Consider the following 13492-nt stretch of genomic DNA (forward strand, 5'->3'; position numbering starts at 1 on the left):
GTCACTGCATATAGGTGCGGCCTCTCCAATACCTTCCATCTATCGTCCAGCCTCCCCAAAACTACCGGTCTACCTGCACAGAGACCCAACCAGCCCCCCATCTACCCCCAAACAACGCTGCATCTTTTATTTCTCCACCTGCATTGCTAGCACCCCCCCAATATGTCCAACAGTTCTTTTTCCACAGTAAAGCATGACATAGTAACAGCACAACTGTCTCTAGGTGGCCTCTGATCATTTGAAGAACAGTCTTTGTCCCTTTAGAGCGCTTCACCTTCCTCAGACACTTTGCTTTAATACAGTTACAGTTCATTTGCAGTAGGGGTGCTTATCCAGTGTTCTTCCGCAGGGAGATGCTGGAAATCTGATGGTTTGTTCATGGGGTAGACAAGGCACCCAGTGGATTCCCATGGCAAGCAGACACTCGAGTCATAGGGAGTCTAGGAAGAAAACAGAAACAGTACAAGATGAGTACACACCACAATACAATCACAATTATGTCCAAATAAAACTTCACTTTCATCCTATGTCATTTAAAACCAGACAAAACATTGTTGATATATAATACAAACTAAATACATTGATACTTTTTTTAGAGAATAATTTACAACTTCTCTATACACTTTTTGAATGGTACTTCATGAATACTAAGCAATTGAAAACCTGCCAGACTTCATAAAGGGGCTGAATGGTTATGGTAAAACTTATGCTAAGGCCTGCCCTGTAGCAACAATGAAAAAATAAAACAATCAATAAAAATATTTTCTCTATTATGAATTTCTTTACATTGTCACTTTGAACTTCTAAAAATAAAAGAACCTAGTGTTGCTTAATTCAACACATCTACCATCTATAATGTTTGTAATTCTCCAACCAGGATCCTAATAGTCAACAATCTCATCTGATATAAACACTACTAGTTTACTAATTATTTTATGCAACCTAAATTCTCTCACACTCCTGTATGAGGAAAGAATACAAATAGAACATCATTTAAAACTACAAAATCTTTTAAAGGTAACACATCTTTATGGTAAGATAATTCCTTTAAATAACAAACATCTGGAATTACCACATTCAAATTGCAGATACCATACCAATTAATAAAAGGGAAAATTACGTTTGCCTTCATGAACTATAATTATGCTATTTCCTACATAAATATTTCTCTATATAATTAATATACACTTCTAGCTGAGACATGTTCTCCTTATGTTTTAAAGGGTGAAGGATCTAAAATATTCTGATATATTGCAGCATTTTCCTTCAACATATTTTTATACTCAGTGGGCCATTCAATAGGGTACAATACTGCGAAGTTCACAGTTATATTTATCTAAAGGGTTACTTTGTTAAGCACATAAACTACAATGTGCACTAATACCAATAAAGCATACTTTTCTGCAGACAAAACTATATGATCTCTTATACCTAATATGATCAACAAAAATAAAACAAATACAAGAGAATATAATGTTAAGCAATATAAGTAATCGAGTAAAAACAATACTCCCCTAATTTAATTGGTTGACCCTGTAACAGCATAACAGGTCCTCCATATCAACCGGCAAGGCACAGTCCAGAGAAGGATAGTCTTTATGTCCTGAAGACACACATCAGAGGAAACGGTCATGGATTACCCAGAGTCCAGTTCTGGGGCTGGTACCAGCATGCAAAGCAAATAATGGATCCAAAGATAGTTCAGCAACTTTTACTGCAGTATGGTAGTTAAAACAAGCTTGACAAAAGGTCTTTTATCTTCATCTTTTCTTTCTTTAAAGCTTTACTTGCATTCCATCTTTAATCTTTTGAAGAGTGCACTTATGGAATTTTGTCTGTACAGATTTTACCTAAATATGGAAACTCAAAAATAATTCAGTTAGTGTCTTTAATCTCTGGATACAGCTGCATACTCTCATCCTGCAAATACAAATATAGTATTAAGAACCAAATAGAAAAATAAAACATTTTAGGCATCTGAAATATGAGAGCAAAACAAAACACAGAAAGACAATGAAGAGATAGAAACCACCAGGGAGGGAAAAAGGAGTGGGGTATGGGTATACAGGCTACGACCGGGGTGGCCATCAAGGTAGATGATGTCCAAGGCCAGATCCCCAATAAAGGAAAGCTCTAGACAATCCTAGGGACGTAGTGCATCCTGCATAGGGATAAAACAGGGAAATGTAGGGCACAGCTGGTGGTTAGGCAATAACATTGTAAGAGGAGATTCAAAACGTTTTAGGTTCACTTCCTAAAAGCAATCACCCCCATTACATAAAGATACTCATCAATACTTCCCCCTTGTTTGCGTGAAACATCCCATGTGACACGCAAACACAACATAACAAGAAACTAAACGACAAATCATGCACTCCACTCATGCAGAGACAATTCTCAATAGCAAGCAAAATCAAATACACTTCACTATTCAATATGCTGTCCATAACATTAGCTGCCGACACAAACTTCAAACAACCACAAGTAACCTAAAATTCAACACATATTCTGACATTCCCTGAAACGCAACACTCGCAAAACACTACAAATAATTAAAAACATCCCCATAAGAACCATCTATACCCTGGCTCTGCAACGTCTACTATGTACAAGACTTTGATATCACACAAATAAAGCAATCACTGCAGACGCTCAAGAAACGTCAGTTGCATATTTTTACAAATAAAATTTCGCTTATTTGGGAAAGATCAGTTAACCATGGTACAGCCACCGTTCTCCTGCCGCATGCACCATGCAAATCCACAGTTAAAGGGACATACTAGTATAAATGAAACTTTCATTATTCCGATAGGACTTTTAATTGTAACCAACTTTCCCATGTAATTTTATCATCAAAATCGCTTTTTCCTCTTGGTATTCTTAGTGTAAAATAAACATAGGTAGGATCATATGCTAATTTTTAAGCCTTTGAGGGCTGCCTCTTATCACAGGCTGTTTAAATCTCTGTTCAACACCAAGAGACAAAATACATGTAAGCCATATAAATAAAACTGTGTGCTGGAAGAAGGCCCCTAGACACAAGGCATGTCAAAACTATAATCAGATAAATTAGCAAGTTATATAAATTCAGTAGAATCAGATAAATTGTGCATCATTTGTTTGCTGTCCCCTATTGCCTTAATAGGGGTGTTTATTGTAGACACGTATTATAGACCACTGCTTAGCTATTAAGCAGCAATAAAACTTATTGCAGTTATAGTTGTAGACTGGTTAGTAACCAAATAACTTTATATTTGTTAAAGTGTCCCTTAAATCAATTAGTAAAATAATATCTAATTTATTTATTGAACTCAGTGGGGGTTATTTTAATAACTAAGGCCTAGATTTAGAGTTCGGCGGTAGCCGTGAAAACCAGCGTTAGAGGCTCCTAACGCTGGTTTTAGGCTACCGCCGGTATTTGGAGTCAGTGATTAAAGGGTCTAACGCTCACTTTTCAGCCGCGACTTTTCCATACCGCAGATCCCCTTACGTCAATTGCGTATCCTATCTTTTCAATGGGATCTTTCTAACGCCGGTATTTAGAGTCGTTTCTGAAGTGAGCGTTAGAGCTCTAACGACAAAACTCCAGCCGCCGGAAAATAGCAGGAGTTAAGAGCTTTCTGGGCTAACGCCGGTTCATAAAGCTCTTAACTACTGTACCCTAAAGTACACTAACACCCATAAACTACCTATGTACCCCTAAACCGAGGTCCCCCCACATCGCCGCCACTCGATTAAAATTTTTTAACCCCTAATCTTCCGACCGCCACCTACGTTATACTTATGTACCCCTAATCTGCTGCCCCTAAACCGCCGACCCCTATATTATATTTATTAACCCCTAACCTGCCCCCCACAACATCGCCGCCAGCTACTTACAATAATTAACCCCTAATCTGCCGACCGCAAAGCGCGGCCACCTACGTTATCCTTATGTACCCCTAATCTGCTGCCCCTAACACCGCCGACCCCTATATTATATTTATTAACCCCTAATCTGCCCCCCCAACGTCGCCGACACCTGCCTACACTTATTAACCCCTAATCTGCCGAGCGGACCTGAGCGCTACTATAATAAAGTTATTAACCCCTAATCCGCCTCACTAACCCTATCATAAATAGTATTAACCCCTAATCTGCCCTCCCTAACATCGCCGACACCTAACTTCAATTATTAACCCCTAATCTGACGACCGGAGCTCACCGCTACTATAATAAATGGATTAACCCCTAAAGCTAAGTCTAACCCTAACACTAACACCCCCCTAACTTAAATATAATTTACATCTAACGAAATTAATTAACTCTTATTAAATAAATTATTCCTATTTAAAGCTAAATACTTACCTGTAAAATAAATCCTAATATAGCTACAATATAAATTATAATTACATTGTAGCTATTTTAGGATTAATATTTATTTTACAGGCAACTTGGTAATTATTTTAACCAGGTACAATAGCTATTAAATAGTTAAGAACTATTTAATAGTTACCTAGTTAAAATAATAACAAAATTACCTGTAAAATAAATCCTAACCTAAGTTATAATTAACCTAACACTACACTATCAATAAATAAATTAAATACAATTGCTACAAATAACTACAATTACATAAACTAACTAAAGTACAAAAAAAAAAAAAAAAATACACATAAGAAAAATATTACAACAATTTTAAACTAATTACACCTACTCTAAGCCCCCTAATAAAATAACAAAGACCCCCAAAATAAAAAATTCCCTACCCTATTCTAAATTAATAAATGTAAAAGCTCTTTTACCTTACCAGCCCTGAACAGGGCCCTTTGCGGGGCATGCCCCAAGAAAATCAGCTCTTTTGCCTGTAAAAAAAAACATACAATACCCCCCCCAACATTACAACCCACCACCCACATACCCCTAATCTAACCCAAACCCCCCTTAAATAAACCTAACACTAAGCCCCTGAAGATCTTCCTACCTTGTCTTCACCATCCAGGTATCACCGATCCGTCCTGGCATCCGGTGCTGAAGAGGTCCAGAAGAGGCTCCAAAGTCTTCCTCCTATCCGGCAAGAAGAGGACATCCGGACCGGCAAACATCTTCTCCAAGCGGCATCTTCGATCTTCTTCCATCCGGTGCGGAGCGGGTCCATCTTGAAGCAGCCGACGCGGATCCATCCTCTTCTTCCGTTGTCTCCCGACGAATGACGGTTCCTTTAAGGGACGTCATCCAAGATGGCGTCCCTCGAATTCCGATTGGCTGATAGGATTCTATCAGCCAATCGGAATTAAGGTAGGAATATTCTGATTGGCTGATGGAATCAGCCAATCAGAATCAAGTTCAATCCTATTGGCTGATCCAATCAATCAGATCAGATTGCTCGCATTCTATTGGCTGTTCCGATCAGCCAATAGAATGCAGCTCAATTGATTGGCTGATTGGATTTGATTCTTATGTTGTAAATATTTTTTTATTTTTTGTAACTTAGTTCTTTTTTATTTTTTGTACTTTAGTTAGTTTATGTAATTGTAGTTATTTGTAGCAATTGTATTTAATTTATTTATTGATAGTGTAGTGTTAGGTTAATTGTAGGTAATTGTAGGTATTTTATTTAATTAATTTATTGATAGGGTAGTGTTAGGTTTAATTATAACTTAGGTTAGGATTTATTTTACAGGTAATTTTGTTATTATTTTAACTAGGTAACTATTAAATAGTTCTTAACTATTTAATAGCTATTGTACCTGGTTAAAATAATTACAAGTTGCCTGTAAAATAAATATTAATCCTAAAATAGCTACAATGTAATTATAATTTATATTGTAGCTATATTAGGATTTATTTTACAGGTAAGTATTTAGCTTTAAATAGGAATAATTTATTTAATAAGAGTTAATTAATTTCGTTAGATGTAAATTATATTTAAGTTAGGGGGGTGTTAGTGTTAGGGTTAGACTTAGCTTTAGGGGTTAATCCATTTATTATAGTAGCGATGAGCTCCGGTCGTCAGATTAGGGGTTAATAATTGAAGTTAGGTGTCGGCGATGTTAGGGAGGGCAGATTAGGGGTTAATACTATTTATGATAGGGTTAGTGAGGGATTAGGGGTTAATAACTTTATTATAGTAGCGCTCAGGTCCGCTCGGCAGATTAGGGGTTAATAAGTGTAGCAGGCGGCGACGTTGGGGGGCAGATTAGGGGTTAATAAATATAATATAGGGGTCGGCGGTGTTAGGGGCAGCAGAATAGGGGTACATAGGGATAACGTAGGTTGCGGCGGTGTACGGAGCGGAAGATTAGGGGTTAATAATAATATGCAGGGGTCAGCGATAGCGGGGGCGGCAGATTAGGGGTTAATAAGTGTAAGGTTAGGGGTGTTTAGACTCGGGGTACATGTTAGAGTGTTAGGTGCAGACGTAGGAAGTGTTTCCCCATAGGAAACAATGGGGCTGCGTTAGGAGCTGAACGCTGCTTTTTTGCAGGTGTTAGGTTTTTTTTCAGCTCAAACAGCCCCATTGTTTCCTATGGGGAATCGTGCACGAGCACGTTTTTGAGGCTGGCCGCGTCCGTAAGCAACTCTGGTATCGAGAGTTGCATTTGCGGTAAAAATGCTCTACGCTCCTTTTTTGGAGCCTAACGCAGCATTTTTTGAACTCTCGATACCAGAGTTAATTTTATGCTGCGGCCAGAAAAAAGCCCGTGGAGCGTTAACAGCCCATCTACCGCCAAACTCCAAATCTAGGCCAAAGAGTTCTGTAATATCCGTGAGATTCAGTTTGACAGCAGACTGCCCCTGAAATAAAATTATCAGTTTTAAGTTAGATTTTGTGACAGAATATAATATAAATACTTGTTTCTTGCAGTTAGCAATTTATAGTTATCATTCTTTAAAACATAGAACACAAGTACTGCCACTTTAAATGTAAAGTACAAATCTTTCTCTCTGCAACAAAGCCAAACACAAGAGAGAACTTTTTTTATAAAAAGAAAACCAAAACATCATTATCATTTTTCTCAAGGATAGTAAGGCAAGCTCAAAGTTTCATTTTTCCTTAAAGTAGACACACTGTTTACTGCTTAAAAAATAAAATTCACACTAAAACCTGAAAAATGCTAATTATTTCAACAACAACACAATTATTGGATCTAACTCTGTGTATAATTTGATATTCACCATTCTGAAGCTCTCTAGCAACATACAGGGAGTGCAGAATTATTAGGCAAATGAGTATTTTGACCACATCATCCTCTTTATGCATGTTGTCTTACTCCAAGCTGTATAGGCTCGAAAGCCTACTACCAATTAAGCATATTAGGTGATTTGCATCTCTGTAATGAGAAGGGGTGTGGTCTAATGACATCAACACCCTATATCAGGTGTGCATAATTATTAGGCAACTTCCTTTCCTTTGGCAAAATGGGTCAAAAGAAGGACTTGACAGGCTCAGAAAAGTAAAAAATAGTGAGATATCTTGCAGAGGGATGCAGCACTCTTAAAATTGCAAAGCTTCTGAAGCGTGATCATCGAACAATCAAGCGTTTCATTCAAAATAGTCAACAGGGTCGCAAGAAGCGTGTGGAAAAACCAAGGTGCAAAATAACTGCCCATGAACTGAGAAAAGTCAAGCGTGCAGCTGCCAAGATGCCACTTGCCACCAGTTTGGCCATATTTCAGAGCTGCAACATCACTGGAGTGCCCAAAAGCACAAGGTGTGCAATACTCAGAGACATGGCCAAGGTAAGAAAGGCTGAAAGACGACCACCACTGAACAAGACACACAAGCTGAAATGTCAAGACTGGGCCAAGAAATATCTCAAGACTGTTTTTTCTAAGGTTTTATGGACTGATGAAATGAGAGTGAGTCTTGATGGGCCAGATGGATGGGCCCGTGGCTGGATTGGTAAAGGGCAGAGAGCTCCAGTCCGACTCAGACGCCAGCAAGGTGGAGGTGGAGTACTGGTTTGGGCTGGTATCATCAAAGATGAGCTTGTGGGGCCTTTTCGGGTTGAGGATGGAGTCAAGCTCAACTCCCAGTCCTACTGCCATTTTCTGGAAGACACCTTCTTCAAGCAGTGGTACAGGAAGAAGTCTGCATCCTTCAAGAAAAACATGATTTTCATGCAGGACAATGCTCCATCACACGCGTCCAAGTACTCCACAGCGTGGCTGGCAAGAAAGAGCATAAAAGAAGAAAATCTAATGACATGGCCTCCTTGTTCACCTGATCTGAACCCCATTGAGAACCTGTGGTCCATCATCAAATGTGAGATTTACAAGGAGGGAAAACAGTACACCTCTCTGAACAGTGTCTGGGAGGCTGTGGTTGCTGCTGCACGCAATGTTGATGGTGAACAGATCAAAACACTGACAGAATCCATGGATGGCAGGCTTTTGAGTGTCCTTGCAAAGAAAGGTGGCTATATTGGTCACTGATTTGTTTTTGTTTTGTTTTTGAATGTCAGAAATGTATATTTGTGAATGTTGAGATGTTATATTGGTTTCACTGGTAAAAATAAATAATTGAAATGGATATATATTTGTTTTTTGTTAAGTTGCCTAATAATTATGCACAGTAATAGTCACCTGCACACACAGATATCCCCCTAAAATAGCTATAACTAAAAACAAACTAAAAACTATTTCCAAAACTATTCAGCTTTGATATTAATGAGTTTTTTGGGTTCATTGAGAACATGGTTGTTGTTCAATAATAAAATTAAACCTCAAAAATACAACTTGCCTAATAATTCTGCACTCCCTGTATAATCAATCGCATATAACACAAAAATAAGCTTTCTGCAAAAGAATAATAATACAATTTCCCCTTTAAATTATTCCCAATGATCCATTGGCCTTACGTATAATAAAAATGTATACTGACGTTCATTAAATAGCCTAAGCAAGCATAAGAAGCATAAAACGCACTCACAGTGGGATGCAGGCTAGTTAAACTGACATTTTACCCAAACTAAAAAATAATCTTTAATTGAAGCTGCTAACACAGTTAAATATACTAGTGTTAGGCTTACAGTAAACCTCATTGTCTTTTCAGTAAATATTCCCTTAAATTCTCAGATGTTATATCAGTTTGCCTGTATCCCTTAATATTTTTATTTTCATCCTCTGTTTTCTTGTTTTTTTGTTGTTGTTTTTTCGCTAGTCTCACAGATCGCTACACTAAAATTGTAGGCAACTTATCACTTCAGTTTGCATTACAGAGAGAATTAAGTTACACTGCACAGAAATATCTGCTATCTAAACGGCAGATTTAAAAAGAATAAATACAAGGAAAGGTTCTCACAATAAAATATGCTTTGCAAACTGCTAATACAGTGTTATCGCTATTCATGAACTCCTTTCACCTGAGTGATCTGGTCCTTTAAATAATAAAATGATAATTTTCTAGTGCTCTGTCTACGCACTGAACTCTGATTTTTACAGACAAATATAAGATAATGATTATCCCGAGATTCAACCCATTACAATTTACATCAGCTATACACAAACTGTACTGTAGCATGACCTGCAGATTAATTTACGTGCAATGGAAACGACCCAAATACTTTTAGATTAAAAGTACAATTACAGCCTATAACTATATTTCATCTTTGCACTAACTCCGTGCACAGATCTTACAAATACAACATACTTAACCCATTAATCATACCAGAAACACTCTCATATTTACCAGAGCGAGACAAAAATCACACACACCATCGCACTTTCAAAGCCGTTACTTCACTTGCAAAAACAATATCATATATTTATATGCCGAAAAACAATTATCACTTAAAACTAAAACTGCTCATTAATACCACATACTTAAAACATGCTGTTGACTTTAAAGTTGTAACAATAAGACTGCAAAATACCTCATTACAACATCGATTTCCCAGCAGAGGAACAGAAAGAAACATTTTTACAACGATACAGACACACAAACCCCTCTCATCTCACATACCAGATTCACTCCCCCTTTTTTCCTTTCTCTGAAAAACATCTATTTCATAGCGTACCAAAGACATGTAAAAATACCACAAGATTAACTTTTCACCAAGTTCAAATGTATTTCAGTCAGAATCCACGCAGAATGGCCATTTTCTCATAGATTGGGACAAACATTTTCAAATAATACATTCTGTTTTTGGTTTAGAGTAAATCTGTTACACGTATACCACAGTGAGAACCGACAGACCATCACACATTATGCATCTCAATATACAAAATTTCAAACGGAGCTGCTGTAACAGGTTTTTTTTTCTCTGTTCTCTGATCTGTGTGCGCGCTCAGTGGCGGCCCCCCTTCTTTGCCTGCTACATTTTTTTAACACAGAGATTTCTCTATTTACCACACAGCAGTGCTCACTGACAGTGTTTTGAAATGTTTCTGTCTTTAGCAGAAACTATTAACCCTTTTGTAGACATTATACATGTAATTTTCTCTGTGCATCATTATCTATAAGCAGATCCCATTCCTCAACAAAATAATAGCCACAATAATAACATGCATAGCCACTTAATATTTTCTAAGCACAGCACAATTTTATAGCAGTAAAACACAAATAAACAAAGCAAAGCAAGCATCAGACATGAGTTTCAGGTGGGTAACAAAACTCTGTTATGGGAATGAAATATGGGAAACTGTAACACACATGTGAGTCTCACTCACTGTGACAAAGCACTGCCAACTTGCACGGGAACTTAACTTAAAACCTCCCATCAAATTGCATGCTAACTCTTATCTCTTGCGCGCTTATCACAGACAGGACTACAATACCTGTCGTAAACCAGCACAGGACTATTAACCTGGCTGGAGGGGTTATCACAACTGCTGGCAGGACTTTAAGCTCCGCAAAACCTGCGCCTCAACCGCAGGAAACCTCTTAACCCTTTATCATATATTACCAACACCTATTACCAGACTAAATTTAGGTTCAGATTCACAGAGGGAAAGCATGGTAAAAGCACTCATACTCACCCACTGCGTATCCCAGAAAACTGACACCAGAATTGTTAGGTGTTATTCCCAGGGGGGGAGTGTCAGGTCAGGCCGAAGCCTCTGGGCCGCTGTACCACCTGAAGCAGATGTAGATTATCTGATAAGGATTCCTTTAGATAGACTCAGACCACGCAGCAATGATCCAAAGCTATTCATGTTTATTGAACAGTTGCAAGCATTTCTTATAGACTTCAGTAACAGCATAATTGGGTTAAGGGGATGACACGTTTGGAACCGCGTCATTTTACATAGTTACACAGAGTTAAACACAGTGTGATTCTGGAAATTTACTAGCTCATAAACAATATTCTATAGTCATAAAAAGCTAACATCTGCGAAGACAACAAGGTCGCTGGACCATTCTTATTGATATATATTCTTCTGGGCGTAAGTCCAGGAAACTTCTACAGAGGGCCCGACGCAGCTAAGGAAAGTACAATAACAAGCACATAGTCTCACTACTAATAACCCATTAATAATAAAGTACTAATCATTACAAAATGGATGCTAATCATCACAAGATGGCTGCGAGCAACAAGATGGCTCCAGTCAGGTTCACATTACCCCTAACAACTGGAATGTCCCTTTAACAGTTGGTTTCCTGTAGTGGTATGCACCCTGCTGAATTATGGGGCTTGTAGTTCAGCAACACTCATGCTGTGAAAGAACTGGTAGATATTGTAGAGATCTAAGAGCAGAAGATTAGCAATTGTCTATGAAAGAATTACAATTGTCTAAATATATCATAACTTTTTAATTTTTAATTATCTCTGTTACTAAATAATCATTGCTTTGTTACAAATTTATTGGAAAGATAAAGAAATTAGTAAAAGCCAGAAGTGCAGCAATAATTGGCAAAACAATTGCTATATAATATAGATATATCAAGATATAAACGTTTAAACTTAAAGGCTTTTTTAAGGACATTTCACCAAACTTTTAAATGCCGAACGTTTTACCTAAATATTTGTATTGGGTTTAAATAATACATTTATAGGATATGATACTTAGGCCCCGATATTCAAAGCATTTGACAGATCATTGGGAAACTGCTTTGCCGGCCTCAACGGTCTGTCGAGATATTCTAAGATAAGGGGGTGGGCCAAGCAATGCCGGCGAGCTGCAATGTCTCTCCCATAGAAGTCATTGTGAGCACAATGTCACCACCTGCATTGCCAACATCGCCGCTCATCAGCATTTTGCTGCGGCAGGGGGGGGGGCCCTATTTGAAGTGGGCTTACACGGTCCATACAGTGCACTCCCTGCAACTTAAAATAGTTTCAGTGTAGGCACACTTCAAATATTGCAGTGGGGACTACAGCTACACTAACTTGCTCAGACGATGTAGTCTCGACAGCTGATAGATAGTGAGACATGGCCGCTACCCTCTTTGCAACCTGCACTTCACTCCTTTCGAACATATCGAGCTTGTGTCAATGTGTCCAAAGCAAAATGCAGGCTACTCCCTCTATCACACCCCGCTAACTCCCCCTGAATGCCTATAACTACGTCATGCCCTAACCTACACTCCCTCTGCTCTGCCTTGCTACCTCCCACCGAGCACCTACACTTACGTCAGAGCTAACCTACACTCCCCTGCACAGTCCAGCTAACTCCCCCTACCCATCTACACCTACTCACGCCTAACTTACACACCTCTGGGAACACCCAGCTAAGTCCCTAATACCGCCTACACTTACGTAATGTCTAAGTTACACTCCCGTAGAATAACCCAGCTCCCACATACTGCCTACTGTCAAAAAATACCTCACTATAATAAACTATACTAAATAATAAACCCTCCCCCATTATAACTATGAAGCTATGTCACTAAACTAATAATCAATGTTGAATAAAGTGTCAAAGAGATGCGCTTAAAATGCCGGTGGCAAAACAACCGGAGGGCCAGCAAAACCTAGGCCGGCCTAGCTGGGCTCCTGGACCAGTCTGCCGCTTCTTAAAAGGGATACAGATCGAGCAGGATGCAGGGGGATCAAGTCGCCCTTTTAGTATGTTTTTGGCAAGTTGATGAGGCACCAAGGGGATACACTCTTTTGGGGTGCTACCTTTCTGGAGGAATGGGAGACCCTTCAAATTCTGATTCCAGGAGCCCGGCTCAGCCGGCGTTTTACCACATCTCCTTCACAAATTATGCATTGTCATGTATTGTAGATATCTTAAAAAGAGATTTAATAGTTGCTTGCTATTATTTCAAACATAAATATATAATTGAAAATATTTTTTTTAAAATAATACAAATAGCATCATTAAATACCGTTAATCTATAGATTCATACAATGCTTTAAAACAATATGCATTGTAGATGACTATGCATATAATTTAAACCATTGACCCCCCTAAAATTGTCATAACGTAAAACTATTATATTCAATAATTAAAATGATGCATTCTTATGTAGTCATGGCCACAAATTATTGTCACCTCTGCATTTCTGTCAGATAATGCACCACTTCACCAGAAAATTGTTGCAATTACAAATGTTTAGGCA

This window comes from Bombina bombina, chromosome 2, assembly GCF_027579735.1.
Source record: "Bombina bombina isolate aBomBom1 chromosome 2, aBomBom1.pri, whole genome shotgun sequence".
Taxonomy (NCBI): Eukaryota; Metazoa; Chordata; class Amphibia; order Anura; family Bombinatoridae; genus Bombina; species Bombina bombina.